This window comes from Oncorhynchus clarkii, chromosome 2, assembly GCF_045791955.1.
Source record: "Oncorhynchus clarkii lewisi isolate Uvic-CL-2024 chromosome 2, UVic_Ocla_1.0, whole genome shotgun sequence".
Classification (NCBI taxonomy): domain Eukaryota; kingdom Metazoa; phylum Chordata; class Actinopteri; order Salmoniformes; family Salmonidae; genus Oncorhynchus; species Oncorhynchus clarkii.
This window is the reverse complement of record NC_092148.1, coordinates 59,640,735-59,660,733: the sequence shown is the minus strand read 5'-3', so window position 1 is coordinate 59,660,733 and position 19,999 is coordinate 59,640,735. Positions and strand designations below refer to the sequence as shown.

Below are 19,999 nucleotides of genomic sequence, written 5' to 3'. Positions count from 1 at the left end.
TCTGTCTTATTTCTGTAGATATATTGACGATTTATAAAGCCAGGCACATTTAACAGTTAAGATATTTATTATACACCTAATTATGTTTGGGTTTAATTTCTCCTCACTTTTCTTAGACAATAAGGCAAGCAAGGGCTGTTTTCTCATCTTCTCATTCTGCTGCTGCCTCCACGGTATTGTTCTCAACACCAATATGCTGGTTAACTTTGCTATTATGCACATAGCAACATGTTCTAGGAAAAGGCGCCAATTCAACAGCGCACTGATGTGTTTCAGAACCGTGGACAGCGACCGCTAACCAAAGAGGGAGATTGCATTCGGTATAAAATAATATTTTTTTATTGGTGTTGCACAATGGTTATTATGTAATATAATCCTATACAATTTCAGTAACATGTCTTGGACTGATGGACTATGCCACCCCCACGGCCTCCATAATGGATCAGTCCAATCAGACAGGAGCAATTCAGACAGGTGTCTTGTACACCGTTAATTTTTTTGTCTACTGCTCAACTAAGGCTGTTGGACGACCAAGATTTTCTTATCGACCAAACAATCGACCAGTCTACTTAATTGGACCAGCCCTAATATAGAGTGTTCATAACAAGGTCATATACGGTTAATTAATTGCACGTTGAGGCCCCCAAGGAAATAATTTCCCTCATACCTTGTAATTCCACAGCTTGACTATATATCAGACTAGTCCGGTCAATAACTAGTTCAATCACAGATGATAGTGCTGAACAGTTGTTTTGTACTAATAACGACTTATTGGAGTTCTATTCGAATGTCGTATTGGGTAACCAAACTCACTTAAACCTGAGCCACGTCCCAACATTCTGTGGCATTTTCTCACATTCCAAGTGCTAACACATCAGACTTCCTCCTTTCCTGTCATTATTTACATTAGGGGGGGAAAGCCAGCCCTGTGGATGCTTCAGGTTCAATAATTGAGGTAGGCTACTTTATAAAGAGGTCTTAGGGACCAGTATGAGAAGTGACTCACTACTTAAGCATAGGGCAGTCACTATTGAGAACCTGCATCATATTTGCATAACACTAACCTATTTCAAGAACTTCCTGTCACTCCTCCTTTTCAAAGGCCTCCAATAAAAATGATCTTGCAGTTCTGATATTTCAAGGGTCCTGTTCTATCTTGAAGCAAACACAAACTAAGAACGGGTGGTTGACTGTCTAATAGAGAAGGGTTAGGCCACATTGCTCCCTAAAGGGCTCAGATTGGACCGAGATACCTCACTATCAGCAAGAAACTGAACACACTATCTAAACACAAAAAAAGTAAGACCTAAAAAGCCCAAATTGTTTTCTACGTCATACTCCACCTAGGGCTAATATTGTAGCGTACAATGAAGTGAAGAGATGTATAATACACATTTGTGACACACTGAAGCCTCGTAGAACCTCATGGCAGACATCAATACTGTTTTCACATTCAAATACATGACCTTTTTTGGGGGATAATCACCCATTATGAGAAGATTTGACTTATTGTCTGTAATGAAGCTGCCGTGCCCTGCCATATATGGTTTCTTATCATTGATCTGAATTGGACTTTTCCCTTTGCCAGAACATGCAGTAGTGGGAGAAAGACAGAATGTGTGTAACAAAATAATTACATTCATTTTAGATATATAGGCCTGTTTGTCACCTGTCCTGTGTTTGTATTTATTATGGATCCTCCTCGGGTCCAGCAAAATTAAGGCAGTTATAATTTTTTTTTAAACATTACAATACAGTCACAGCAGATTTCACAACATATTAAGTTTGTGCTCTCAGGCCTCTACTTTACTACCACATATCTATAAAACAATCTGTGTATGTTATCGGGTGTTTGTATCTGTTTGTGTTGCATCACAGTCCCCGCTGTTCCATAAGGTGTATATATATTTTTTAAATCTAATTTTACTGCTGGCATGAGTTACTTGATGTGGAATAGTGTTGTATGTAGTCAAGGCTCTGTGTTGTATTGTGCACTTCCCATAGTCTGTTCTGGACTTGGGGTCTGTGAAGAGACCTCTGGTGGCATGTCTTGCATGGGTCTCTGAGCTGTGTGCCAGTAGTTCAAACAGACAGCTCGGCTGCTTTTAGTTTTTGAAATATTTAGGACTAACTTATTCCTTGTCACCCATTCTGAAACTGCAGCTCTTTAAGTGTTGCGGTCATTTCAGTCACTGTGGTAACTGACGTGTTGAGTCATCCGCATACATAGACGCACTCAAAGCCACTGACTGGCATGTCGTTAGTAAATATTGAAAAATATATATGTTTACCGTCTTATTAGAAGTGTACAGTGGCTTACCACCTTAAGCGTCTAACCTTTGCACCTAGGCCTACTGTATGCCATAACAATGATGAGCAGGGGTTTTAGCTTTGTGCTAATTGGACCAAGGGGTGTTAATCAGAAATCCCTTTACAGGAAATGTTATAGATATTTGAAGTCAAATTTAAACTTAAAACAATCAAGTGTACACATATTTGCAGATGTTATTGCAGGTGCAGCCAAATGCTTATGTTTCTAGCTTCAACAGTGCATTAATATCTAGCAATAGAATATCCCCAAAAATATGAAATGTCAGAACAAGCAATGAGCAAAAATATTTCACTGTCCCAGTACTTTTGGAGCTCACTATGTCTCTATACACACTACATGACCCAAAGTATGTGGACATCTGCTTGTCTAATATCTCATTTCAAAATCATCATGCACATTAATATGGAGTTGGCCCCCCTTTTTCTGCTATAATGGCCTCTACTCTTCTGGGAAGGCTTTCCACTAGATGTTGGAACGTTGCTGCAGGGACTTCCATTCAGCCACAAGAGCATTAGTGAGGTTGGGCGATTACACCTGGCTCGCAATCAGCATATCAATTCATCCCAAAGGTGTTCGATGAGGTTGATGTCAGGGATCTGTGCAGGCCAGTCAAGTTCTTCCACACCGATCTTGACAAACCATTTCTGTATGGATCTCACTTTGTACATGGGGGCTTTGTCATGCTGGAACAGGAGAGGGCCTTCGCCAAATTGTTGACAGAAAGTTGGAAGCACAGAATAGTCTAGGATGACATTGTATGCTGTAGCGTTAAGCTTTCCCTTCACTGGAACTAAGGGGCCTAGCCCAAACCTTGAAAAACGGCCCCAGATAATTATTCCTTCTCCACCAAACTTTACAGTTGGCACTGCATTGGGGCTGATAGCGTTTTCCTGGCATCTGCCTAACCCAGATTCGTCCATCAGACTGGTCGACGGTGAAGCGTGATTCATCACTCCAGAGAAGGCTGCTCCAGAGTCCAATAGCGTCGCCTTTTACACCACTCCAGCCGACACTTGGCATTGCTAATGGAGATCTTTTTCTTTAGGGGACAGATCAGCTTGTAGCTTCCATCAATATAATTGTCTATCATTTCCAATCCCCCATATCATTTTTGTGTGTTCCTTCAGAAAGTTTTCAGACCCCTTGACCTTTTCCACATTTTATGTTACAGCCTTATTCTAAAATTGATTCAATAGTTTTTTACCCTCATCAATCTATAACCAATAATGACAAAGCAAAAACAGGATTTTTAGAAATGTTGCTTTTTTTTCTTTTTTTTTAAATAAGGAAATATCACATGAGTATTCAGTCCCTTTACTCAGTACTTTGTTGAAGCACCTTTTGGCAGCGTTTACAGTCTTGAGTCTCCTTGGGTATGACACTACAAGCTTGGCACATCTATATTTGGGGAGTTTCTCCCATTCTTCTCTGCAGATCCTTTTAAGCTTTGTCAGGTTGGATGGGGAGCGTTTGCTGCCCACAACTATTTTCAGGTCTCTCCAGAGATGTTAGATCGGGTTCAAGTCTGTGCTCTGGCTGGGCCATTCAAGGACATTCAGAGACTTGTCCCAAAGCCACTCCTGTGTTGTCTTGGCTGTGTACTTAGGGTGGTTGTCCTGTTGTAAGTTGAACCTTTGCCCCAGGTCCTGAGCGCTCTGGAGCAGGTTTTCATCAAGGTTCTCTCTGTACTTTGCTCTGTTCATCTTTGTCTCAGTCCTGACTAGTCTCCCAGTCCTTCCACTGAAAAACATCCCCACAGCTGATGTTCCAGACACTTGGCATTCAGGCCAAAGAGTTCAATCTTGGTTTCATCAGACCAGAGAATTGTTTCTCATGGTCTGAGAGTTTTTAGGTGCCTTTTGGCGAATTCCGATTGGGCTGTCATGTGATGTTTTACTGAGGAGTGGCTTTCTTCTGACCACTACCATAAAGGCCTGATTGGTGGAGTTCTCAAGAGATGGTTGTCCTTCTGGAAGGTTCTCCCATCTCCGCAGAGGAAGTCTAGAGCTCTGTCAGACTGACCATCGGGTTCTTGGTCACCTCCTTGTCCAATGCCCTTCTCCCCCTATTGCTCAGTTTGGCCGGGTGGCCAGCTCTAGGAAGAGTCTTGGAAGAAGTTTGGAACCACCATCTAAGCATGATGGAGGCCACTGTTTTTTGACCATCAAGGCTGCAGAACTGTTTTGGTACCCTTCCCCAGATCTGTGCCGCGACACAATCTCGGGGCCCTGCCCCGCTCTCCTTTCGGAAAAGCTGACCACTACTCCATTTTGTTGATCCCTGCCTACAGACAGAAACTAAAACAAGAAGCTCCCGCGCTGAGGTCTGTTCAACGCTGGTCCGACCAATCTGATTGCACACTCCAAGACTGCTTCCATCACGTGGACTGGGATATGTTTCGTATTGCGTCAGACAACAACATTGACGAATACGCTGATTCGGTGAGCGAGTTCATTAGAACGTGCGTTGAAGATGTCGTTCCCATAGCAACGATTAAAACATTCCCAAACCAGAAACCGTGGATTGATGGCAGCATTCGCGTGAAACTGAAAGCCCGAACCACTGCTTTTAATCAGGGCAAGGTGACCGGAAACATGACCGAATACAAACAGTGTAACTATTCCCTCCGCAAGGCAATCAAACAAGCTAAGCGTCAGTATAGAGACAAAGTAGAATCTCAATTCAACGGCTCAGACACGAGGTATGTGGCAGGGTCTACAGTCAATCACGGATTACAAAAAGAAAACCAGCCCCGTCACGGACCAGGATGTCTTGCTCCCAGGCAGACTAAATAACTTTTTTGCCCGCTTTGAGGACAATACAGTGCCACTGACACGGCCCGCAACTAAAACATGCGGACTCTCCTTCACTGCAGCCGACGTGAGGAAAACATTTAAACGTGTCAACCCTCGCAAGGCTGCAGGCCCAGACGGCATCCCCAGCCGCGCCCTCAGAGCATGCGCAGACCAGCTGGCTGGTGTGTTTACGGACATATTCAATCAATCCCTATCCCAGTCTGTTGTTCCCACATGCTTCAAGAGGGCCCCCATTGTTCCTTTTCCCAAGATAGCTAAGGTAACTGAGCTAAACGACTACCGCCCCGTAGCACTCACTTCCGTCATCATGAAGTGCTTTGAGAGACTAGTCAAGGACCATATCACCTCCACCCTACCTGACACCCTAGACCTACTCCAAGTTGCTTACCGCCCAAATAGGTCCACAGACGATGCAATCTCAACCACACTGCACACTGCCCTAACCCATCTGGACAAGAGGAATACCTATGTGAGAATGCTGTTCATCGACTACAGCTCGGCATTCAACACCATAGTGCCCTCCAAGCTCATCATCAAGCTCGAGACCCTGGGTCTCGACCCCGCCCTGTGCAACTGGGTACTGGACTTCCTGATGGGCCGCCCCCAGGTGGTGAGGGTAGGCAACAACATTTCCACCCCGCTGATCCTCAACACTGGGGCCCCACAAGGGTGCGTTCTGAGCCCTCTCCTGTACTCCCTGTTTACCCACGACTGCGTGGCCACGCACGCCTCCAACTCAATCATCAAGTTTGCGGACGACAACAGTGGTAGGCTTGATTACCAACAACGACGAGAGTGTGGTGTCAGGAAAATAACCTCACACTCAACGTCAACAAAACTAAGATGATGATTGTGGACTTCAGGAAACAGCAGAGGGAGCACCCCCCTATCCACATCGATGGAACAGTAGTGGAGAGGGTAGTAAGTTTTAAGTTCCTCGGCGTACACATCACAGACAAACTGAATTGGTCCACGCACACAGACAGCATCGTGAAGAAGGTGCAGCAGCGCCTCTTCAACCTCAGGAGGCTGAAGAAATTCGGCTTGTCACCAAAAGCACTCACAAACTTCTACAGATGCACAATCGAGAGCATCTTGTTGGGCTGTATCACCGTCTGGTACGGCAACTGCTCCGCCCACAACCGTAAGGCTCTCCAGAGGGTAGTGAGGTCTGCACAACGCATCACCGGGGGCAAACTACCTGCCCTCCAGGACACCTACACCACCCGATGTCACAGGAAGGCCATAAAGATCATCAAGGACAACAACCACCCGAGCCACTGCCTGTTCACCCCGCTATCATCCAGAAGGCGATGTCAGTACAGGTGCATCAAAGCTGGGACCGAGAGACTGAAAAACAGCTTCTATCTCAAGGCCATCAGACTGTTAAACAGCCACCACTAACATTGAGTGGCTGCTGCCAACACACTGACTCAACTCCAGCCACTTTAATAATGGGAATTGATGGGAAATGATGTAAAATATATCACTAGCCACTTTAAACAATGCTACCTAATATAATGTTTACATACCCTACATTATTCATCTCATATGTATATGTATATACTGTACCCTATATCATCTACTGCATCTTTATGTACATGTATCACTAGCCACTTTAACTATGCCACTTTGTTTACATACTCATCTCATATGTATATACTGCACTCAATACCATTACTGTATCTTGCCTATGCCGCTCTCTCACTCATTCATATATCTTTATGTACATATTCTTTATCCCCTTACACTTGTGTCTATAAGGTAGTAGTTTTGGAATTGTTAGCTAGATTACTTGTTGGTTATTACTGCATTGTCGGAACTAGAAGCACAAGCATTTCGCTACACTCACATTAACATCTGCTAACCATGTGTATGTGACAAATAAATGTTGATTTGATCATGGCTTGGGTTTTGCTCTGACATGCACTGTCAACTGTGGGACCTTTTTATATAGACGTGTGTGTGTGTGCCTTTTCAAATAATTTTCAATCAATTGAATTTACCACAGGTGGACTCCAAGTTGTAGAAACAGCTCAAGGATGATCAATGGAAACAGGATGCACCTGTGCTCAATTTCCAGTCTCATAGCAAAGAGTCTGAATACTTATGTAAATAACCTATTTCTGTTTTAGTAATTTTTATAAATTTGCAAACATAAATAAAATCCTGTTTTCTCTTTGTCAGTATGGGGTATTGTGTGTAGATTGACGGACTTTATTCTTTAAAAAAAATCTATTTTAGAATAAGGCTGTAATGTAACAATGTGGGAAAAGTCAAGGGATCTGAATACCTTCCCACTGTACCGTATACCGGGGTGTTTGGAAACCACTGGTTTTTCAATACCATCAATACTGTTGAAACCATTCCTTTTAATTAATTTTCATTTTAATATTTGTAGCAATATAAGTAAATACCTGCAGTCAACTTGTGCAATGTGTTAGATTAAGCAGATCACATTCTTATTTCACCTGTCACATTATTTTACATTATGATTACTTAGTTCCCCAGCACAGTTGAGCCAGTCACGCATTTGTTAATAGCACTACAGGAGAAAGCGGTGTCAAATCAAATTTTATTTGTCACATGCGCCGAATACAACAGGTGTAGAACTTACAGTGAAATGCTTACTTACAAGCCCCTAGCCAACAATGCATAAAACATTTTTTTTTTAAATGAATAAAATAATAACAAATACAAGTAATTAAAGAGCAGCAGTAAAATAACAATAGCAAGACTATATACAGTGGGGTACCGGTACAGAGTCAATGTGCGGGATCACCGGGTGGTTGAGGTAATATGTACATGTAGGTAGAATTATTAAAGTGACTATGCGTAGATGACAACAGAGTAGTTGCGGTGTCAAAGGGGGGTGTGGTGGAATGCAAATCGTCTGGGTAGTCATTTCAGGAGTCTTATGGCTTTGGGGTAGAAGCTGTTTCGAAGCCTATTTGACCTAGACTTGGCACTCCGGTACCGCTTGCCGTGCGGTAGCAGAGAACAGTCTATGACTAGGGTGGCTGGAGTCTTTGGCTATTTTTAGGGCCTTCCTCTGACACCCCGCCTCGTATTGAGGTCCTGGATGGCAGGAAGCTTTGCCCCAGCGATCTACTGGGCCGTACACACCTCCCTCTAGTGCCTTGCAGTCGGAGCCGAGCAGTTGCCATACCAGGCAGTGATGCAACCCGTCAGGATGGTACAGCTGTAGAACCTTTTTGAGGACCCATGCCAAATCTTTTCAGTCTCCTGAGGGGGAATAGGTTTTGTCGTGCCCTCTTCATGACTCTCTTGGTGTGCTTGGACCATGTTATTTTATTGGTGATGTGGATGCCAAGGAACTTGAAGCTCTCAACCTGCTCCACTACAGCCCCCTCGATGAGAATGGGGGCATGATCGGTCCTCTTTTTCCTGTAATCCACAATCATCTCCTTTGTCTTGATCACGTTGAGGGAGAGGTTGTTGTCCTGGCTCCACACAGCCAGGTCTCTGCCCTCCCTATAGGTTCACTCGTCGTTTTCAGTGATCAGGCCTACCACCTGCAAACTTAATGATTGTGTTGGAGTAGTGCCTGGCCGTGCAGTCATGAGTGAACAGGGAGTATAGGAGGGGAATGAGCACGCACCCCTGAGGGGCCCCTGTGTTGAGGAGGATGTGTTGTTACCTACCCTTACCACCTGGGGGGTGGCCTGACAGGAAGTCCAGGATCCAGTTGCAGATGGAGGTGTTTAGTCCCAGTGTCCTTAGCTTAGTGATGAGCTTGGAGGGCACTATGGTGTTGAATGTTGAGCTGTAGTCAATAAATAGCATTCTCACATAGGTGTTTCTTTTGTCCATGTGGGAAAGGGCAGTGTGGAGTGCATCATCTCTGGATCTGTTAGGGCGATATGCAAATTGGAGTGGGTCTAGGGATCCTGGGATAATGGTGTTGTGAGCCATGCCCAGCCTTTCAAAACGTTGTTCATTTGCACAATGTCTCTCGTTCACATTTTCTTGTGAATGTCCAAACTCACCATAAATTACATTCGGTAGTGCCTAATATATGTATGAGCTGGATTGTTTTTCATTTGTGCTCGTTAGCATATCAAGCTAGCAGCCTCAATGGAAATGTGCAAAAGTTGTTAGTATTCTGGTAATTAGACACCCAATGGGCTTTGAGCTTTTGGCACCCCCTTGTGTATTAAACTGGTAATACCGTATATCCCGGGGTGAGAGATGGAACAGTATGATAATATATCAAATCAAGCTTTATTTATACATTTCAGACATGGAATGCAATGCAGTGTGCTTTACAGGAAAAAAAACTATGTAAATAAAAGCTGAAATATTTACTACACAACAAACATAATATACAAATCTAAAGCACCCTAAGAAAAAGCTAAGCTAAAATTGTGTTTTAAGATCTCTTTTAGATATGTCCACAGTTTCAGCCCCTCAGGTTCTCTGGCAGGCTTTTCCAGAGGCTGGGGGGGTAATGACTAAAGGCAGCCTCTCCATGCCTTTTGGTCCTAGGCTTTGGGATAGTTAAAAGGCACAACTTAAAAGCATGTCTGACGTGTTGGGGTGCACAATCTTGGATTGATTTACAAACCAAATTCATTCTAAAACTCACAAGCAGCCGGTGCAAGATATCTTAAAACCGGTGTAATGTGTGCTCTTCGTCTGGTCTTGGTCAGTATCCATGCTGCAGGATTCTGTATGTTTTGCAGTTGACAAATGGCTTTATTGGGTAGACCAGACAGGAGAGCATTACAGTAGTCAAGCCTGCTCGTAATAAAAACATGGATAGGTCTCTATCAGTCTGAGAGGGAAACGGGCACACCGTGGCAATGTTCCTCAGGTGATACAAAGCTATTTCGGTCACATTCCTAATATGTGATTTTAAGAAATTTAGTTCAGAATATAAATATCACCTAGGTTTTTTTACCTGGTGTGTAATGTATGGTACCAGTCAAAAGTTTGGACACAGATACTCATTCAAGGATTTTAGATTTTTTTGTATTACTTTTTTTGGGGGGGAAATGTAATCCATTTTAGAATAAAGCTGTAACGAAACAATGTGGATACTTTACGAATTCACTGAGCGTATAAAGTGGGTAAAACAGTACGTAAACATAATTAAAGTGACCAATGTTCAATGAGTCTATGTACATAGAACAGCAGTCTGTAAGGTTCAGGACAGGGTACTGGGCGGAGGCTGGCTATTGTGGCTATTTAACAGTCTGATGTTCTGGAGATTGAAGCTGTTTTTCAGTCGCTCGGTCCCAGCTTTGATAAACCTGTACGGTCTCCTCATCCTAGATGGTAGCGTCCATGGCCTTGATGATCATCTTTTCTTTCCTGCGAAGGGTGCTGTAGATGTGCTGGAGGGCGCCCTGTGATGCTGTGGGCCGACCGCACCACCCTCTGGAGAGCCTTGCGGTTGTCGGCGGTGCAGTTGCAATACCAGGCGGTGATGCATGTTGTCAATGTGTGGAGGGACAATTTCAGGTCCTCAGTTTTTGTTCACGTGAAAGAGCTTGATGCTTTTGACCCTCTCCATTGCAGCTTTTGACCCTCTCCATTGCAGCTCCGTCTATGTCAATGGGGCGTGTTCACAATCAGCTCCTACGCTTTGTTGACATTGAGGGAGAGGTTCCTGGCACTACTCCACCTGGTATCTCACCTCCCTGTAGGCTGTCTCATTGTTGTTGGTAATCAGGCCTACCACTGTTGTCATCAGTGAGCTTGATGATTGAGTTGGAGACATGCGTAGCCAAACTGTCATGGGTGAACAGGGAGTACAGGAGGGGTAGAAGCACACACCCCTCGGGGGGGCCCCTGTGTTGAGGATCAGTGTGGCGGAGGTGTTGTTGTCTACCTTCAACACTTAGTTAGGGTCGGCCCTTCAGGAAGTCTAGGACCCAGTTGCACAGACAGGGTTTCAGTGATGAGCTTGGACGGCTCTATGGTTTTGAAGTTTAAGCTGTAGTTGAACAGCATTGCTTGAATGTCTTACTCACGTTGGCCACGGAGATGGGGATCACACAGTCCTCGCGAGCGTTAGGGGTCACGTCTGCGGCTCTTTTTTTCCCTCGAGGCGGGCAAAGAATGTGGTTAGTGTTTGAGTGAGGTGTCAGTGTCTGCGACATGGTTTCTTGTCAATTTCTCTCATGGGATAGCTGTGATTTCTCAGAACAAGATTAGACTGAGTTTCAGAAGAAAGATCTTTGTTTCTGGCCATTTTTGAGCCTGAAATCTAATCAACCCCACAAATGCTGATGCTCCAGATACTCAACTAGTCTAAAGAAGGCCAGTTTTGTTTCTTTAATCAGCACAACTGTTTTCAGCTGTGCTAACTTAATGGCAAAAGGGTTTTCTAAAGATCAATTGGCCTTTTTTAAATGATAAACTTGGATTAGCTAACACAACGTGCCATTGGAACACAGGAGTGATGGTTGCTGATAATGGGCCTCTGAACGCCTATGTAGATATTTCATAAAAAATCTGCCGTTTCCAGCTACAATCATAATTTACAACATTAACAACGTCTACACTGTATTTCTGATCAATTTGATGTTATTTTAATGGACAAAAATGTGCTTTAAAAAAAAAAAAGGATATTTTCTAAATGACCCCAAACTTTTGAAAGGTAGTGTACACCGGATAGATGCAGTGAAATGTGTTTTACTCCGGCTTTGCCGTTTTGGTGTAGCTATCGGGATGAATGAGGCTGCCTCGTAAGTCCAAAAAGGATCCAGGGCAAGGAAGTCAAAATTTTGGTGAGTGACCGCCGATTTGATGTCCAGATGTTGTTTTCGGCTGTAGGAAACATTCTGAGCAAATAATGTAAGAAATAATACTTAAAAAAATAATAATAATTAAATGCAAACGTGGCTAGGAACTAGAAACAGGGTGAAGTGTCTGCCTGTGCCATCTTGTACTAAACTACTGTAAGTTTGAGCTTGCCACCTTTTTTGTTGTAACCCAATCTGTACAGTAACACTGGAGCAGGTGCTAGCCATTACACTGTAACGACCCTGGGTTTATAAGCGCGGAAAATCGACTCTGCCGCACGAGCATGCTTTTACAGCACAGTCGATAGCGCGCCCGACCTTTGGGCTCGAAGGTCATGGGTTCGAGACCTGCTCCCTGCTGTTTCATTACATTGGTGTCAGAAGTGATCGGACCTTGCATCCACGACAATGCGTGTGCTTGGCACAACATGTAAAGTGTTGGTCCTATGTTTCGTGAGCTGAAATAAAAGTGCCCAGAAATGTTCCATACACACAAAAAGCTTATTCATCTCAAATGTTGTCCACAAAGTTGTTACATCCCTGTTAGTTTGAGGATATCCCTGCTGGCCAAACCCTCCCTAACCCGGACAACACGGGGCCAATTGTGCGCCAGCCTATGGGCCTCTCTGTTGCGGCAGGCTGCGATAGAGCCCAGAATCTCTGGTGGCGCAGCTAGCACTGCAACTAGGCAAGTCAGTTAAGAACCAATTCTTATTTACAATGACGGCCTACCCCAGGCCAACGCTGGGCCAATTGTGTGACTCCCAATCACGGACGGATGTGATGCAGCCTGGAGTCGAACCAGGTACTGCAGCGACGCCTCTTGCACTGAAATGCAGTGCCTTAGACCACTGCGCCACCCCGGAGGTCTACCACAGATGTTTTAAGGGAGCGTGCAATTAGCATGTTGACTGCAGGAAGGTCTACCAAATCTGTTGTCAGAGAATGTAATGTTAATTTCTCTACCATAAGCTGCTTCCAACATCGTTGTAGAGAATTTGGCAGTAAGTCTAACCGGCCTCACCCGCAGACCATGTGTAACCACGCCTACCCAGGACCTCCACATCCAGCTTCTTCACCTGCAGGATTGTCTGAGAGCAGCCAATCGGACAGCTGACGAAACTGAGGAGTATTTCTTTCTGTAATAAAGCCTTTTTTGGGGGGAAAAACTAATTCTGATTGGCTGGGTCTGGCTCCCCAGTGGGTCGTCCTGGCTCCCAGGTGAGTGGGCTTATTTCCATTCATGTGAAATCAATAGATTAGGGCCTAATGAATTTATTTCAATTGACTGATTTCCTTATATAAACTGTAACTCAAAATTGTTGCATTTTATATTTTGTTCAGTATGTATGTATTTGTGTATCCAATACTCTGAGACAATACAGTACATGGGATCCTTGGTATTTCTAAGTGAGGGAGTAACAGAGGGGTGAAAGAAAGGACAGTGAGCTGGTTAATGTGGCATGAGGAGAACTCATCATATGAGAGCCTTTGGAAACGCAGCTGTGGTGAGGTCCTGACTGGGCTCTATTTTGTCTCTGTCACAGATCTCACAGTACATGTCCCAACGTGATACCGTTTAGATTTATTTAGTTTTGTGTTTGTTGTTTTGTAATGTTCATAGTGAAATCCCAGTTACAGGGTCCTTCAGTCCTTCACAATAGCTTGTTTGAGACATCAGCCTGGTGGGTAATTTACAACCTACTGTTTGGTTTCTTATTATTATGGAGGGAAGTTACTGTAGTAATAATAGTAACCTGTTTTGTCACAGTAGCTCTACTGTGTGTGCAGCTGTTTAACACACAGTTCTGCATCATTCATTTTGACACAGTACAGTGGCCATTTGCATGAAATTTGGGAAGTCATGTTTGCACAATCATATTCTTTAAAAAAAAATTAATCAATGTGTTATCAAGGGCTCCCGAGTGGCGCAGCGGTCTAAGGCACTGCATTTCAGTGCAAGAGGCGTCGCTGCAGTACCTGGTTCGACTCCAGGCTGCATCACATCCGTCCGTGATTGGGAGTCACACAATTGGCCCAGCGTTGGCCCGGGGTAGGCCGTCATTGTAAATAAGAATTGGTTCTTAACTGACTTGCCTAGTTCAGGATAAATAAATCTAAGCCAAGTGTCATATATTTCCATTAGTTATGTAATGGTTATTTTCCAGCGTTGTATAATGCAATGCTTGATCAATTTGATCTGTATCCCATAATCTATTCCACTTTGATCTTATCTTCCAAATGCCCAAAAAATGGTATTTAATGTTTTTTTATATGTATTATAAATTGTTACATTTGTGCAATTTATTATTTTTATTTTTTGACCACCTTTTAACTTGGCATCTCAGTGACGCCTGTTGCACTGTGATGCAGTGCCTTAGACCGCTGCGCCACTCGGGAGCCCGAATGTTGAAAGTACTTTCCTGAAGTACTCTGCTAGTATTACTAGTACAACAGAACCACAGTCGGTGTAAAGTTGATCAAGGAATTGGCAAAAAGGAAACCACACCGTGTCAAATGTTTATTGGGTGAGAGAAGAGAACAGGGTAAAGGTTGCATACACGTGCACATCCACTACAGCTTGTCTCTGGTGTATCTCTGATTAGATCAAACCACACATTGTGCAAGTCACAATCAGTATATGGAGTTGTCCCCATACACCAGTCACAGCTTGAATTGATTCACCTCCAGTCCACTAGGTCATGCCTGATAATGCGCCTCCAATATCTCACCTTCTGCAGACTGATGCTGTGTTACAAAGTGATGTGCCTTTCAACCACTGTGTCCTCTCTCTAAATCACTCAGTTTCAGGCTGCAATTGAGAATTTATTAATTGGATATCCTTCATACAAGCTACCCAGAGGCAACTGCCATCTACTGGTCTAGAATGTTTATAACATGTGCTAATTAGAAAATGGTGGAGAGTACTTGGCTAGCAATACCCATAATGGCTATATAATGTAAGGAGAGATGTGATGCTGCATATTGTGAATAGGTGATTTCATGCATCTTTCAGTTGCATCAGAATGCAAAAGGACCTGGCAATATTGGATTACCTATACATTCTTGAATTCACAATGAATGAATTGTCTGTGTTTAGTTGTTTTTTTTGTTTTGTCAAATGACATGCATCAACAGATACGTTGATATCAACATCCTATCAAGACATATGGGGTATGATCATTTAATAAGGTGAGCACAGTATTGAATAGGCTTGGGAGATACAGTGGGGCAAAAAAGTATTTAGTCAGCCACCAATTGTGCAAGTTCTCCCACTTAAAAAGATGAGAGGCCTGTAATTTTCATCATAGGTACACTTCAGCTATGACAGACAAAATGAGAGAAAAAAATACAGAAAATCACATTGTAGGATTTTTAATGAATGTATGTGCAAATTATGGTGGAAAATAAGTATTTGGTCAATAACAAAAGTTTCTCAATACTTTGTTATACCCTTTGTTGGCAATGACAGAGGTGAAGACTTACAGAAAACGTTTGACAAGGTTTTCACACACTGTTGCTGGTATTTTGGCCCATTCCTCCATGCAGATCTCCTCTAGAGCAGTGATGTTTTGGGGCTGTTGCTGGGCAACACGGACGTTCAACTACCAAGGATTTTCTATGGGGTTGAGATCTGGAGACTGGCTAGGCCACTCCAGGACCTTGAAATGCTTCTTATGAAGCCACTCCTTCGTTGCCCGGGCGGTGTGTTTGGGATCATTGTCATGCTGAAAGACCCAGCCACGTTTCATCTTCAATGCCCTTGCTGATGGAAGGTTTTCACTCAATCTCACGATACATGGCCCCATTCATTCGGATCAGTCGTCCTGGTCCCTTTGCAGAAAAACAGCCCCAAAGCATGATGTTTCCACCCCCATGCTTCACAGTAGGTATGGTGTTCTTTGGATGCAACTCAGCATTCTTTGTCCTCCAAACACGGCGAGTTCTATTTTGGTTTCATCTGACCATATGACATTCTCCCAATCTTCTTCTGGATCATCCAGATGCTCTCTAGCAAACTTCAGACGGGCCCGGACATGTACTGGCTTAAGCAGGGGGACACGTCTGGCACTGCAGGATTTGAGTCCCTGGCGGCGTAGTGTGTTACTGATGGTAGGCTTTGTTACTTTGGTCCCAGCTCTCTGCAGGTCATTCACTAGGTCACCCCGTGTGGTTCTGGGATTTTTGCTCACCGTTCTTGTGATCATTTTGACCCCACGGGGTGAGATCTTGCGTGGAGCCCCAAATCGAGGGAGATTATCAGTGGTCTTGTATGTCTTCCATTTCCTAATAAATGCCTCCCACAGTTGATTTCTTCAAACCAAGCTGCTTACCTATTGCAGATTCAGTCTTCCCAGCCTGGTGCAGGTCTACGATTTTGTTTCTGGTGTCCTTTGACAGCTCTTTGGTCTTGGCCATAGTGGAGTGTGACTGTTTGAGGTTGTGGACAGGTGTCTTTTATACTGATAACAAGTTCAAACAGGTGCCATTAATACAGGTAATGAGTGGAGGACAGAGGAGCCTCTTAAAGAAGAAGTTACAGGTCTGTGAGAGCCAGAAATCTTGCTTGTTTGTAGGTGACCAAATACTTATTTTCCACCATAATTTGCAAATAAATTAATTAAATATCCTACAATGTGATTTTCTGGATTTTTTTCTCATTTTGTCTGTCATAGTTGAATTGTGCCTATGATGAACATTACAGGCCTCATCTTTTTAAGTGGGAGAACTTTCACAATTGGTGGCTGACTAAATACTTTTTTGCCCCACTGTATATACCGTATAGACCGGGTATTTATTAATATTTTTTGGACTCTTTTTCTCCACAATTCCGTGATATCCAATTGTGATACAATTACGATCTTCTCTCATCGCTGCAACTCCCCAACAAGCTCGTCGAGTCATGCGTCCTCCGAAACATGACCCGCCAAACCGTGCTCCTTAACCTCTTTGGAAATGGGGGGCAGTATTGAGTAGCTTGGATGAATAAGGTGCCCAGAGTAAACTGCCTGCTACTCAGGCCCAGAAGCTATAATCTGCATATAATTAGTATATTTGGATAGAAAATACTCTAAAGTTTCCAAAACTGTTGCAATAATGTCTGTGAGTATAACAGAACTCATATGGCAAGCCACAACCTTAGATTTCCCACTTCCTGGTTGGATTTTTCTACGGTTTGTAGTTTTTTTAAAGTGATTGCCTATCCAATATACTGTCTATGGGTTCAGATTGCACTTCCTAAGGCTTCCACTAGATGTCAAGTCTTTAGAAAATTGTTTCAGGCTTCTATTGTGAAAGGGTAGCGAATAAGAGCTGTTTCAACCAGTGGTCAGGCTGAAAGCCTTGAGTTTGTCGCGCCCGGCCGTGAGCACGAGCTCCGTTCCATTTCCTTTCTAATGACAAAGGAATTGTCCGGTTTGAATATTATTGAAGATATATGATAAAAACATCCTAAAGATTGATTATATACATCATTTGACATGTTTCTACAAACTATAATGGAACTTTTTTTGACTTTTCGTCTGGACTTTGTAAACGCGCTTTGTGCATTTGGATAACTGGACTAAACGCACAAACAAAGGGGAGGTATTTGGACATAAAGATGAACTTTATCGAACAAAACTAACATTTATTGTCTAACATGGAGACCTGGGAGTGCCATCAGATGAAGATCATCAAAGGTAAGTGACTCATTTTAATGCTATTTCTGACTTGTGACACCTCTCCTTGGTTGGAAAATGGCTGTATGGTTTTCCGTGGCTAGGCGCTGACCTAACATAATCGCATGGTGTGCTTTCGCCGTAAAGCCTTTTTGAAATCTGACACCGTGGCTGGATTAACAAGAAGTTTATCTTTAAAATGGTGTATAATACTTGAATGTTTGAGGAATTTTAATTATGAGATTTCTGTTTGAATCCGGCGCCCTGCAATTTCACTGGCTGTTGGCGAGGTGGGACGCTAGCGTCCCACATATCCCAGAGAGGTTAACACCCGCCAGTTTAACCCGGAAGCCAGCTTCACCAATGTGTCGGAGGAAACACCATTCAACTGACGACCGAAGTCAGCCTGCAGGCACTTGGCCTGCAACAAGGAGTGATGAGTTAAGTAAAGCCCCCCCCGGACAAACCCTCCCCTACCCGGATGACGCTGGGCTGATTGTGTGCCGCCCTATGGGACTCCCAGTCACGGCCTGGGATCGAATCCGGGTCTGTAGTGATGCATTGCCTTAGACCGCTACGCCATCTTTTGATTATTAAAAAAAATATCATTTGAATATTTGTTGCTACTTAAGTAAATACCTGCTGTCAACTTGTGCAATGTTAGAAGATTGCCTTCATTTTACCTGTCACAATTGTTAATTATGAAGCTTACCGGTAGTCCCCAGTCACGTGGTGTTTGTTTACAAGCACACAATAAGGAGAGTCCGGAGCCAGAAGAATGTTTGCCTGCTAAATATCTCATAACTACTAAGCTAACTTTCTAAAATGTGCTAAATGCTCTGCAATGTGCCATTTTGATTTGCAAATTTAGTAGCTAAGTGGTTAGCTTCTTCCAAAATCAAGCTTCGCTTGGAAACAGCAGAGAATCCCCCCCTCGATCAAGCGCCTTTGTCTAATATTTGTTTTGTGTGCAACAAACTGTGAGTAGCATTTTTGAGTTACTTGTATAACTTTGAGCTGGGATGTCTGTCCTGCAAATGGTTTAGAGCAGAGATTGTTTGTGTGCAATGCGCTCTTTAGCATTTAGTTAGTTTTCTCTATGGGATTATACATGTACTTATTAGCATTGCTAACATTTGGATTGCAGAGGTGAAGTGGGGTTTGAAAATAGCCCCCCTTGTGTTTAGTGTTGCTATTACCGAATATCCCGGGATGGTATAAGGTCGGTATAATCTGGATACCGCCCAAGCCTTGTGTTGAAATAGGAATTGTTTATTACTAGAGCTACAGATTTGATCATGAACACTGAGACCTGCTGTGAGTATTAATTGAGCAGGATCAACAGATTTTCTTTATCGTTCATATGATCAGTTTGCCAGTGCAGCTTAATACAGAGATTCTTTCTGCACATCTTTGTCCACCTGGTTCTCCCTGGAAATGCAAAAAACAAGTCTTGATTTCACCTACTAGTTTCCATGGCAACGTAGCTGTTTTGGGGAGGAGAGCTGTACTCCACTTTTCTTTAAGAAAAGCATAATTAAAAAGGACAGAATGAGATGAAGAAAGACCGTGAGCAAAATAGATGGAGGAAAACATAAGGAGTGAATGCTAGAGGAAGATAGATTGGCGCGGGTTACCACAGCAAGGTGTTGTGCAGGATATGACTTCTGATGATTATTTTAATCTGTTTGCTCCTGTTCTATATTGACTTGGTCGTTTGAGTTTCTTAGAGATGCAAACTTCCCCTTATCTATTGTGAATTTCGTATTTTGTGTTTTATTTGTGTGTGTGTGTCCAAGTACATGCACTTTACGTTCAATTAAAAATGGTTTTGAAGAATGACTTTTGTTTTCAAGATAAATATGTGATGTAGAAATAGTGTGTAATGAAAACCCTCCTGATTTCACAATATGGCTACTACATTTCAAGCATCTCCATCTCAGGAGGGAGATGCGATGAAGAACAGCTAGCTTACTCTCACCTAGAGAGCGAGATGTAAATAAAGGGAATTTGTTTATTCTTTTACAGGGGGAGGGAAATACAGGGAGGAACTGCTTATTTGTTCTATTACACAGGAGAGGCAGAAAAGGAGAGATGCAAATAAACGAACAGCCTGTTAGTTTGTCGCCCTCATTGAAGCTAAGGAACTCCGTTAATTTGAATTTACAAAGAAATGGCTCCGGTGTGCTAGTGCAGAGGGAGGGCATCAGAAGTAAAAGGAACAGCTTGTTGATTTGACTGGAGCTAAGGTGTCACTAATAACGGAACAGAGGGATGGAGACGCAGAACAGTCTGACATTTCAGGCCATGTGACCAGAAATGCAACAGTCAGTCGTGCTGCTGAAAAATGTGTTTTTTTTTTCTCTCCCTCGCTTTACCCCTCTCGTTCTATCTTTTGTTATTTTTTTCCCCTTAACT

The 19,999-nt window shown here is 43.2% G+C and overlaps 1 protein-coding gene across 1 annotated transcript in view; it reads left to right on the top strand.

The window, feature by feature from the left end:
* LOC139370990 (C-Maf-inducing protein-like) overlaps positions 1-19,999 on the top strand; it is a 44,111-nt gene that overhangs the window by 9,086 nt on the left and 15,026 nt on the right. The window lies entirely within an intron of this gene.